This window comes from Arachis stenosperma, chromosome 10 (genome assembly GCF_014773155.1).
Source record: "Arachis stenosperma cultivar V10309 chromosome 10, arast.V10309.gnm1.PFL2, whole genome shotgun sequence".
Classification (NCBI taxonomy): Eukaryota; Viridiplantae; Streptophyta; class Magnoliopsida; order Fabales; family Fabaceae; genus Arachis; species Arachis stenosperma.
The window spans coordinates 15467136-15479635 of NC_080386.1; positions in this window are offsets into that span (position 1 = coordinate 15467136).

Consider the following 12500-nt stretch of genomic DNA (forward strand, 5'->3'; position numbering starts at 1 on the left):
TCGACTCTAAATATTCTATCTCAAGGATTGCTTGACACAAGAATACCACAAGCATATGACTAGGGAAACAACTCTTTGATCTTTTAATCATGTCAGATCTCCCTAGTCATTGATGCTCAGAGCCTTGGACCTTGCTCTTATTCTTCTTTTGTTGTTTCTTTTGCTTCAAGGATTAAGTTTTTGTTGACCTCAAAGAATGCATAATAGTTCTCTAAATTCCTGTCCCTCATACATCAACATCCCTTGATTCAAATTCAAATATGCATTGTTTATGTCATTCATTCAGAATCACAAATATACCACCACATTTAAGTAACCAGACTAATCTTAAATATAAGCTCAATTTATCATGCATTACATCTTTTTCTTTTTTTATTTTTATTTCAAGCTTCGTGAGGAATACATGAGACACTCTTTCAGCATAAAACTCAAATAACAAAATAAATAGAAAATTAAACTAGAGCCTAGGAATTGAAATAACAACTGATCATGCAATAATAAAAATAGCAGAAAACAGGAACCTAATCATAAAAATCGCAAAATAATAAGAAAAATGAAAAGGAACCGAGCCACCTCAATCTCCGTGATGGGGATCTCTCTCCTCAGGTTGAGCTCCGTAAGGTCTTCTCAGGCGGCTATAATCCTGTCTCAGCTGAGAGATCTCCTGCCGCTGAAGGTTCTGATCAGCTCTCATCTCATCAAGAGTAGTACAAAGATGTATCCAACAGCTGTCTTGTATCGCTCTCATCTCCTTTACGGATGCAGTGTACTGCTGCCAGCGGGTGTCATTTGTCACCCTCATCTGCTCCATGGAAGACGCAAGCTACTGCCAGTACTCTTGAGGAGGAAAATATTGCCCCTGAGGCGGTGGCTGCTCTTCATTAGCTCCTTCTTCAGCCTGTTTTGTCGGGAGCCTCTGGCGTTCCCTGATGGTGCACGAAATTGTGATCATCAATGGCGCCATCAACATGGTACGCTCAATTGCAATCTCAACTCTTTATCACAACTTCGCACAACTAACCAGCAAGTGCACTGGGTCATCCAAGTAATAAACCTTACGCGAGTAAGGGTCGATCCCACGGAGATTGTTGGTATGAAGCAAGCTATGGTCATCTTGTAAATCTCAGTCAGGCGGATTCAAATGGTTATGGAGGATTAATGATTAAAAGATGAATAAAACATAAAATAAGGATAGAGATACTTATGTAATTCATTGGTGAGAATTTCAGATAAGCGTATGGAGATGCTTTGTCCCTTCCGTCTCTCTGCTTTCCTACTGTCTTCATCCAATCCTTCTTACTCCTTTCCATGGCAAGCTGTATGTTGGGCATCACCATTGTCAATGGCTACGGTCCCATCCTCTCAGTGAAAATGTTCAACGCGCTCTGTCACAGCACGGCTAATCATCTGTCGGTTCTCAATCAGGCTGGAATAGAATCCAGTGATTCTTTTGCGTCTGTCACTAACGCCCAGCCTTCAGGAGTTTGAAGCTCGTCACAGTCATTCAATCCTTGAATCCTACTCAGAATACCACAGACAAGGTTTAGACCTTCTGGATTCTCTTGAATGCCGCCATCAATTCTAGCTTATACCCCGAAGATTCTGATTAAGGAATCCAAGAGATAAACATTCAAGCCTTGTTTGCTTGTAGAATGGAAGTGGTTATTAGGCACGCGTTCATAAGTGAGAATGATGATGAGCGTCACATAATCATCAAATTCATCATGTTCTTGGGTACGAATGAATATCTTAGAACAAGAATAAGCTGAATTGAATAGAAGAACAATAGTAATTGCATTAATACTCGAGGTACAGTAGAGCTCCACACTTTAATCTATGGTGTGTAGAAACTTCACCGTTGAAAATACATAAGTGATAATAGTGATCATTGGCTTCGGCCCCAGAGAGGGAACCAGAAGAACCAAGATGAAAATACAATAGCAAAAGGTCTTATTTATAGAGAACTAGTAGCTTAGGGTTTACAGAAATGAGTAAATGACATAAAAATCCACTTCCGGACCCACTTGGTGTGTGCTTGGGCTGAGCATTGAAGCTTTCATGTGTAGAGACTTTTCTTGGAGTTAAATGCCAGCTTTTGTGCCAGTTTGGGCATTTAACTCCCATTCTTGTGCCAGTTCCGGCGTTTAACGCCAAAATTCTTGAGCTGACTTGAAACGCCTGTTTGGGCCATCAAATCTCGGCCAAAGTATGGACTATTATACATTGCTGGAAAGCCCAGGATGTCCACTTTCCAACGCAATTGAGAGCGCGCCAATTGGGCTTCTATAGCTCCAGAAAATCCACTTCGAGTGCAGGGAGGTTAGAATCCAACAGCATCTGCAGTCCTTTTCAGCCTCTAAATCAGATTTTTGCTCAGGTCCCTCAATTTCAGCCAGAAAATACCTGAAATCACAGAAAAACACACAAACTCATAGTAAAGTCCAGAAAAGTGAATTTTAACTAAAAACTAATAAAAATATAATAAAAACTAACTAAAACATACTAAAAACAATGCCAAAAAGCGTATAAATTATCCGCTCATCACAACACCAAACTTAAATTGTTGCTTGTCCCCAAGCAACTGAAAATCAAATAAGATAAAAAGAAGAGAATATGCAATGAATTCCAAAAACATCTATGAAGATCAGTATTAAGTAGATGAGCAGGGCTTTTAGCTTTTTGCCTCTGAACAGTTTTGGCATCTCACTTTATGCTTTGAAATTCATAATGATTGGCTTCTATAGGAACTCAGAATCCATATAGTGTTATTGATTCTCCTAGTTAAGTATGATGATTCTTGAGCACAGCTACTTTATAAGTCTTGGCCGTGGCCCAAAGCACTCTGTCTTCTAGTATTACCACCGGATACATACATGTACAGACACATAACTGGGTGAACCTTTTCAGATTGTGACTCAGCTTTGCTAGAGTCCCCAATTAGAGGTGTCCAGGGTTTTTAAGCACACTCTTTTTGCCTTGGATCACGACTTTATTTTTTTACCCTTACCTTTTGGTTTAAAGAGCTATTGGCTTTTTCTGCTTGCTTTCTCTCTCTCTTTTTTTTTTCGCACATAATCTCTTTTTTTTGTATTCACTGCTTTTTCTTACTTCAAGAATCATTTTTATGATTTTTCAGATCCTCAGTAACATGTCTCTTTTTTTCATCATTCTTTCAAGAGCCAACATTCATGAACAACAAATTCAAAAGACATATGCACTGTTCAAGCATACATTCAGAAGTCAAAGTATTGCCACCACATCAAAATAATTAATCTGTTATAAAATTCAAAATTCATGCAATTCTTCTCTTTTTCAATTAAGAACATTTTTCATTTAAGAAAGGTGATGGATTCATAGGACATTCATAACTTTAAGGCATAGACACTAAGACACTAATGATCATAAGACACAAACATATATAAACATAAGTATAAAAATTCGAAAAACAGAAAAATAAAGAACAAGGAGATTAAAGAACAGGTCCACCTTAGTGATGGCGGCTTGTTCTTCCTCTTGAAGATCTTATGGAGTGCTTGAGCTCCTCAATGTCTCTTCCTTGCCTTTGTTGCTCCTCTCTCATGATTCTTTGATCTTCTCTAATTTCATGGAGGAGGATGGAATGTTCTTGGTGCTCTACCCTTAGTTGTCCCATGTTGGAACTCAATTCTCCTAGGGAGGTGTTGATTTGATCCCAATAGTTTTGTGGAGGAAAGTGCATCCCTTGAGGCATCTCAGGGATTTCATGATGAGTGTGATCTCTTGTTTGCTCCATCCTTTTCTTAGTGATGGGCTTGTCCTCATCAATGAGGATGTCTCCCTCTATGTTAATTCCAACTGAATTACAGAGGTAACAAATGAGATGAGGGAAGGCTAACCTTGCCAAGGTAGAGGACTTGTCCGCCACCTTATAAAGTTCTTGGGATATAACCTCATGAACTTCTACTTCCTCTCCAATCATGATGCTATGAATCATGATAGCCCGGTCTATAGTAACTTCGGACCGGTTGCTAGTGGGAATGATTGAGCGTTGGATAAACTCCAACCATCCCCTAGCCACGGGTTTGAGGTCATGCCTTCTCAGTTGAACCGGCTTCCCTCTTGAATCTCTCTTCCATTGAGCGCCCTCTTCACAAATGTCTATGAGGACTTGGTCCAACTTTTGATCAAAGTTGACCCTTCTAGTGTAATGGTGTTCATCTCCTTGCATCATGGGCAAGTTGAATGCCAACCTTACATTTTTCGGACTAAAATCTAAGCATTTTCCCCGAAACATTGTAAGCCAATTCTTTGGGTCCGGGTTCACTCTTTGATCATGGTTCTTGGTGATCCATGCATTGGCATAGAACTCTTGAACCATTAAGATTCTGACTTGTTGAATGGGGTTGGTAAGAACTTCCCAACCTCTTCTTTGAATCTCATGTCGGATCTTCGGATATTCACTCTTTTTGAGTTTGAAAGGGACCTCGGGGATCACCTTCTTCATGGCCACAACTTCATAGAAGTGGTCTTGATGCACCCTTGAGATGAATCTCTCCATTTCCCATGACTCGGAAGTGGAAGCTTTTGCCTTCCCTTTCCTCTTTCTAGAGGTTTCTCCAGCTTTAGGTGCCATAAATGGTTATGGAAAAACAAAGAGCAATGCTTTTACCACACCAAACTTAGAAGGTTTGCTCGTCCTCGAGCAAAAGAAGAAAGAAGAGAGTAAAAGAAGAAGAAAATAGAGGAGATGGAGGTGGCTTTGTTTTTCGGCCAAGGGGGAGAAGTAGTGTCTAGGTTGTGTGAAAATGAAGGAGTGAAGATGGGTTTATATAAGAGTGGAGAGGGGGTGTATGGTCCAGCCATTATGGGTGGGTTGGGAGGGAAAGTGGTTTGAATTTGAATGGTGAGGTAGGTGGGGTTTTATGAAGGATGGATGTGAGTGGTGAAGAGAATAGTGGGATTTGATAGGTGAGGGGTTTTTGGGGAAGAGGTGTTGAGGTGATTGGTGAATGGGTGAAGAAGAGAGAGAGATTGGTGGGGTAGGTGGGGATCCTGTGGGGTTCACAGATCCTGAGGTGTCAAGGATAATTCATCCCTGCACCAAGTGGCGAGCAAAAATGCTCTTTTTGCCAATCCTGGCATTAAATGCCGGGCTGGTGCCCATTTCTGGCGTTTAACGCCAGCTTCTTGCCCATTCCTGGAGTTAAACGCCAGTCTGGTGCCTCTTTTTAGCGTTAAACGCCCAGAATGGTGCCAGATTGGGCGTTAAACGCCCATTTGCTACCCTTATTGGCGTCTAAATGCCAGCAAGTTTTTCCTCCAGGGTGTGCTGTTTTTCTTTCTATTTTTCATTCTGTTTTTTCTTTTTCAATTGATTTTGTAACTTTCCATGATCATCAACCTATAAAAAATATAAAATAACAAAGGAAAATAGATAAATATAACATTGGGTTGCCTCCCAACAAGCGCTTCTTTAATGTCAGTAGCTTGACAGTGGGCTCTCATGGAGCCTCACAGATATTCAGAGCCATGTTGGAACCTCCCAACACCAAACTTAGAGTTTGAATGTGGGGGTTCAACACCAAACTTAGAATTTGGTTGTGGCCTCCCAACACTAAACTTAGAGTTTGACTGTGGGGGCTCTGTTTGACTCTGTTTTGAAGAAAGCTCTTCATGCTTCCTCTCCATGGTTACAGAGGGGTATCCTTGAGCCTTAAACTCAAAGGATTCTTCATTCACTTGAATGATCAATTCTTCTCTGTTGACATCAATTACAGCCTTTGCTGTGGCTAGGAAGGGTCTGCCAAGGATGATGGATTCATCCATGCACTTCCCAGTCTCTAGGACTATGAAATCAGCAGGGATGTAATGGTCTTCAACCTTTACCAGAACATCCTCTACAAGTCCATAAGCTTGTTTTCTTGAATTGTCTGCCATCTCTAGTGAGATTCTTGCAGCTTGCACCTCAAAGATCCCTAGCTTCTCCATTACAAAGAGAGGCATGAGGTTTATGCTTGACCCTAGGTCACACAGAGTCTTCTCAAAGGTCATGGTGCCTATGGTACAAGGTATTGAGAACTTCCCAGGGTCCTGTTTCTTTTGAGGTAATCTTTGCCTAGTCAAGTCATCCAGTTCTTTGGTGAGCAAAGAGGGTTCATCCTCCCAAGTCTCATTACCAAATAACTTGTCATTTAGCTTCATGATTGCTCAAAGGTACTTAGCAACTTGCTCTTCAGTGACATCTTCGTCCTCTTCAGAGGAAGAATACTCATCAGAGCTCATGAATGGCAGAAGTAAATCCAATGGAATCTCTATGGTCTCAGTGTGAGCCTCAGATTCCCATGGTTCCTCATTAGGGAACTCATTGGAGGCCAGTGGAAGTCCATTGAGGTCTTCCTCAGTAGCGCTCACTGCCTCTTTCTCCTCTCCAAATTCGGCCATGTTGATGGCCTTACACTCTCCTTTTGGATTCTCTTCTGTATTGCTTGGAAGAGTACTAGGAGGGAGTTCAGTAACCTTCTTACTCAGCTGACCCATTTGTGCCGCCAAGTTTCTAATGGAGGACCTTGTTTCAGTCATGAAACTTTGAGTGGTTTTGATTAGATCAGGGACCATGGTTGCTAAGTCAGAGTGGCTCTGCTTAGAATTCTCTGTCTGTTGCTGAGAAGATAATGGAAAAGGCTTGCCATTGCCAAACCTGTTTCTTCCACCATTATTATTGTTGAAACCTTGTTGAGGTCTCTGTTGATCCTTCCATGAGAGATTTGGATGATTTCTCCATGAAGGGTTATGGGTGTTTCTATAGGGTTCTCCCATGTAATTCACCTCTTCCATTGAAGGGTTCTCAGGATCATAAGCTTCTTCTTCAGATGAAGCGTCCTTAGTACTGCCTGGTGCAGCTTGCATTCCAGACAGACTTTGAGAAATCATATTGACTTGCTGAGTCAATATTTTGTTCTGAGCCAATATGGCATTCAGAGTATCAATCTCAAGAACTCCTTTCTTCTAATTCGTCCCATTATTCACAGGATTCCTTTCAGAAGTGTACATGAATTGGTTATTTGCAACCATTTCAATGAGTTCTTGAGCTTCTGCAGGCGTCTTCTTCAGATGAAGAGATCCTCCAGCAGAGCTGTCCAATGACATCTTGGACAGTTCAGACAGACCATCATAGAAGATACCTATGATGCTCCATTCAGAAAGCATGTCAGAGGAACACTTTCTGATCAATTGTTTTGTATCTTTCCCAAGCTTCATAAAGGGATTCACCTTCCTTCTGTCTGAAGGTTTGGACTTTCACTCTAAGCTTACTCAATTTTTGAGGTGGAAAGAATTTTGCCAAGAAGGTATTGACTAGCTTTTCCCAAGAGTTCAGGCTTTCTTTAGGTTGTGAGTCCAAACATATTCTAGCTCTGTCTCTTACAGCAAAAGGGAATAACATAAGTTTTTAGACCTCAGGATCAACCCCATTAGTCTTGACAGTGTCACAGATTTGCAAGAACTCAGCTAAAAACTGATGATGATCTTCTAATGGAAGTCCATGGAACTTGCAATTCTGTTGCATTAGAGAAACTAATTGAGGCTTAAGCTCAAAGTTGTTTGCTCCAATGGTAGGGATAGAGATGCTTTTCCCATAGAAGTCGGGAGTAGGTGCAGTAAAGTCACCCAGCACTTTCCTTGCATTGTTGGCATTGTTGTTGTTTTTGGCTGCCATGTCTTCTTCTTTGAAGATTTCTGTTAGGTCCTCTACAGAGAGTAGTGCTTTAGCTTCTCTTAGCTTTCACTTCAAGGTCCTTTCAGGTTCAGGGTCAGCCTCAACAAGAATTCTTTTGTCTTTACTCCTGCTCATATGAAAGAGAAGAGAACAAGAAAGTATGGAATCCTCTATGTCACAGTATAGAGATTCCTTGAGGTGTCAGAGGAAAAGAAAAATAGAAGGAAGAGGTAGAAGAATTCGAACTTATCAAGAAAGATGGAGTTTGAATTGTGCATTGAGGAGGAGTGTTAGTCCATAAATAGAAGGATGTGAGAAGAGGGGACGAAATTTTCAAAAATTAAAGTGAATTAATTAAAAGAAATGTTGAAAAAAAGTAATTGATTTTTGAAAACTAAGATTGGGAAAGAAATAAAGTGATTTTTGAAAAAGATTTTTGAAAGTAGAAATAAAAAAGATATGATTGAAAACTATTTTGAAAAAGATGTGGTTAAAAAGATATGATTGAAAAGTTATGGTTTTAAAAAGATATGATTGAGAAGATATAATATGAAAAACAATTTAAAAATATTTGATTTTGAAAATTAATGACTTGGCTAACAAGAAATTTAAAAGATATGATTCAGACATTAAACTTTTCTCAACAGAAAAGGCAACATAATTGAGATGTTGAATCAAATCATTAATTGTTAGCAAGTATTTTTGAAAATGGAAAGAAATTGATTTTGAAAATATATGATTGAAAAGATATGATTTGAAAAAGATTTGATTTTGAAAAATTATGAAAACTTGAAAAAAAATTGAATTAAAAACAGAATCTTCCCTCGTGTGCCATCCTGGCGTTAAACGCCCAGAATGGTATCCATTCTGGCGTTTAACGCCAAAATGCTACCCTTTTGGGCGTTAAATGCTCAGCCAGGTATCTTGGCTGGCGTTTAAATGCCAATTTTCCTTCCTCACTGGGCATTTTAAACGCCTAGCTTTTTCTGTGTAATTTCTCTGCTGTATGTTCTGAATCTTCAATTCTCTGTATTATTGACTTGAAAAGACACAATTTAAAATTTTTTTTTGAATTTTTAATGATGAGGAATAATCAAAATGCCACTAAGATCAAATAAACAATGCATGCAAGACACCAAACTTAGAAGTTTGTATACTATTGACACTAACAAATTGAGAATGCATATGAGAAACAACAAAACACTCAAGACAAGGGAATTTAAAGATCAGAGCAAGGAAATCATCAAGAACAACTTGAAGATCAATGAAGAACATAATGCATGTAATTTTCGAAAATTAGAAGAATAAAGACATGCAATTGACACCAAACTTAAAATTAGACACTAGACTCAAATAAAAAACATAAAAATATTTTTGATTTTAAGGTTTTATAATTTTTTTGTGCTTTTTTCAAAAATTATATGGAAAAGAAAATAAAGAGATTCAAAATTTTTAATAACAATTCCAGGAATCATGCAATGTTAGTCTAAAGCTTTAGTCTAAAGAAATTAGACATGGCTAACCAAGCTTCAGCAGGACATTACATTCAAGAGCTAAATTGATGAGAATCAATCAGCTTTGGTGATGATAAAAATATCACCTTGAAACTCTAGAATTCTTTCTTAAAAATTCTGAAGAAAAATACCTAATCTAAGCAACAAGATGAACCGTCAGTTGTCCAAACTCAAACAATCCCCGGCAACGGCGCCAAAGCTTGGTGCACGAAATTGTGATCATCAATGGCGCCATTAACATGGTACGCTCAATTGCAATCTCAACTCTTTATCACAACTTCGCATAACTAACCAGCAAGTGCACTGGGTCGTCCAAGTAATAAACCTTACGCGAGTAAGGGTCGATCCCACGGAAATTATTGGTATGAAGCAAGCTATGGTCATCTTGTAAATCTCAGTCAGGCGGATTCAAATGGTTATGGAGGATTAATGATTAAAATATGAATAAAACATAAAATAAGGATAGAGATACTTATGTAATTCATTTGTGAGAATTTCAGATAAGCGTATGGAGATGCTTTGTCCCTTCCGTCTCTCTGCTTTCCTACTGTCTTCATCCAATCCTTCTTACTCCTTTCCATTGCAAGCTGTATGTTGGGCATCACTGTTGTCAATGGCTACAGTCCCGTCCTCTCAGTGAAAATGTTCAACGTGCTCTGTCACTGTACGGCTAATCATCTGTCGGTTCTCAATTAGGTTGGAATAGAATCCAGTGATTCTTTTGCGTCTGTCACTAACGCCCATCCTTTAGGAGTTTGAAGCTCGTCACAGTCATTCAATCCTTGAATCCTACTCAGAATACCACAGACAAGGTTTAGACCTTCCGGATTCTCTTGAATGCCGCCATCAATTCTAGCTTATACCACGAAGATTCTGATTAAGGAATCCAAGAGATAAACATTCAAGCCTTGTTTGCTTGTAGAACGGAAGTGGTTGTCAGGCACGCGTTCATAAGTGAGAATGATGATGAGCGTCACATAATCATCACATTCATCATGTTCTTGGGTACGAATGAATATCTTAGAACAAGAATAAGCTGAATTAAATAGAAGAACAATAGTAATTGCATTAATACTCGAGGTACAGCAGAGCTCCATGATGAGCGAATAATTTATACGCTTTTTGGCATTGTTTTTAGGTAGTTTTTAGTAAGTTCAAGCTACTTTTAGGGATGTTTTCATTAGTTTTTATGTTAAATTCACATTTCTGGACTTTACTATGAGTTTGTGTGTTTTTCTATGATTTCAGGTAATTTCTGGCTGAAATTGAGGGACTTGAGCAAAACTCTGAAAAAGGCTGACAAAAGGACTGCTGATGCTGTTGGAATTTGACCTCCCTGCACTCGAAATGGATTTTCTGGAGCTACAGAACTCCAAATGGCGCGCTCTCAACGGCGTTGGAAAGTAGACATCCAGGGATTTCCAGAAATATATAATAGTCCATAGTTTATTCGGAAATTGACGACGTAACTTGGTATTGAACGCCAAGTACATGCTGCTGTCTGGAGTTAAACGCCAGAAAAACGTCATGATCCGGAGTTGAACGCCCAAAACACGTTATAACTTGGAGTTCAACTCCAAGAAAAGCCTCAGCTCGTGGATAGATCAAGCTCAGCCCAAGCATACACCAAGTGGGCCCCGAAAGTGGATTTATGCATCAATTACTTACTCATGTAAACCCTAGTAGCTAGTCTAGTATAAATAGGATGATTTACTATTGTATTAGACATCTTTTGACAGTTTAATCTCTTGACTGTTTAGCCTTTGATTATTCGGTCTCTTAATCATTCATGGGGCTGGCCATTCGGCCATGCTTGAACCTTTCACTTATGTATTTTTAACAGTGGAGTTTCTGCACACCATAGATTAAGGGTGTGGAGCTCTGCTATACCTCAAGTTTCAATACAATTATTATTACTTTCTATTCAATTCTCTTTTATTCTTATTCCAAGATATACGTTGCACAACACTTGATGAATGTGATGATCCGTGACACTCATCATCATTCTCACCTATGAACGCGCGTGATTGACAACCACTTCCATTCTACCTTAGGCCGGGCGCATATCTCTTAGATTCCCCAACAGAATCTTCGTGGTATAAGCTAGAATTGATGGCGGCATTCATGAGAATCCGGAAGGTCTAAACCTTGTCTGTGGTATTCCGAGTAGGATTCCGGGATTGAATGATTGTGACGAGCTTCAAACTCCTGAAGGCTGGGCGTGATGACAAACGCAAAAGAATCAATGGATTCTACTCCAACCTGATTGAGAACCGACAGATGATTAGCCGTGCTGTGACAGAGCATAGGACCATTTTCACTGAGAGGATGGGATGTAGCCATTGACAACGGTGATGCCCTACATACAGCTTGCCATGGAAAGCAGTAAGAAGGATTGGATGAAAGCAATAAGAAAGTAGAGATTCGAAAGGATTCTAGCATCTCCACACGCCTATCTGAAATTCCCACTATTGATTTACATAAGTATTTCTATCCCTTTTTATTTTCTATTTATTATTAATTATTCGAAAATCCATAAACCAATTTAATCTGCCTAACTGAGATTTACAAGATGACCATAACTTGTTTCATACCAACAATCTCTGTGGGATCGACCCTTACTCGCGTAAGGTTTATTACTTGGACGACCCAGTACACTTGCTGGTTAGTTGAACGGAGTTGTGAATTCAAATAGAGCCAATTATTAAATTTCATACAAGTACAAAGAGCATGGATCACAATTTCGTCCACCAAGTTTTTGGCGCCGTTGCCGGGGATTGTTCGAGTATGGACAACTGACGGTTCATCTTGTTGCTCAGATTAGGTAATTTTCTTTTCAAAAACTTTTTCAAAATTTTTCTTTTATTTCTCGTTTTTCCAAACTATATTTTCGAAAAAAGTTAATAAAAATGAAAAAAAATTAGAAAATCATAAAAATAAAAAATATTTTGTATTTCTTGTTTGATTCTTGAGTCAATTTTTAAGTTTGGTGTCAATTGCATGCTTTAAAAATTTTTTTTCTTGCAATTTTCGAAAAATTCATGCATTCATGGTGTTCTTCATGATCTTCAAGTTGTTCTTGACAAGTCTCCTTGTTTGATCTTGATGTTTTCTTGTTTTGTGTTGTTTGTTGTTTTTCATATGCATTTTTTGTTTGTTAGAGTCCATGCATCAAAGATTTCTAAGTTTGGTGTCTTGCATGTTTTCTTTGCATCAAAAATTTTTCAAAAATATGTTCTTGATGTTCATCATAATCTTCAAGGTGTTCTTGGTGTTCATCTTGACATTCATAG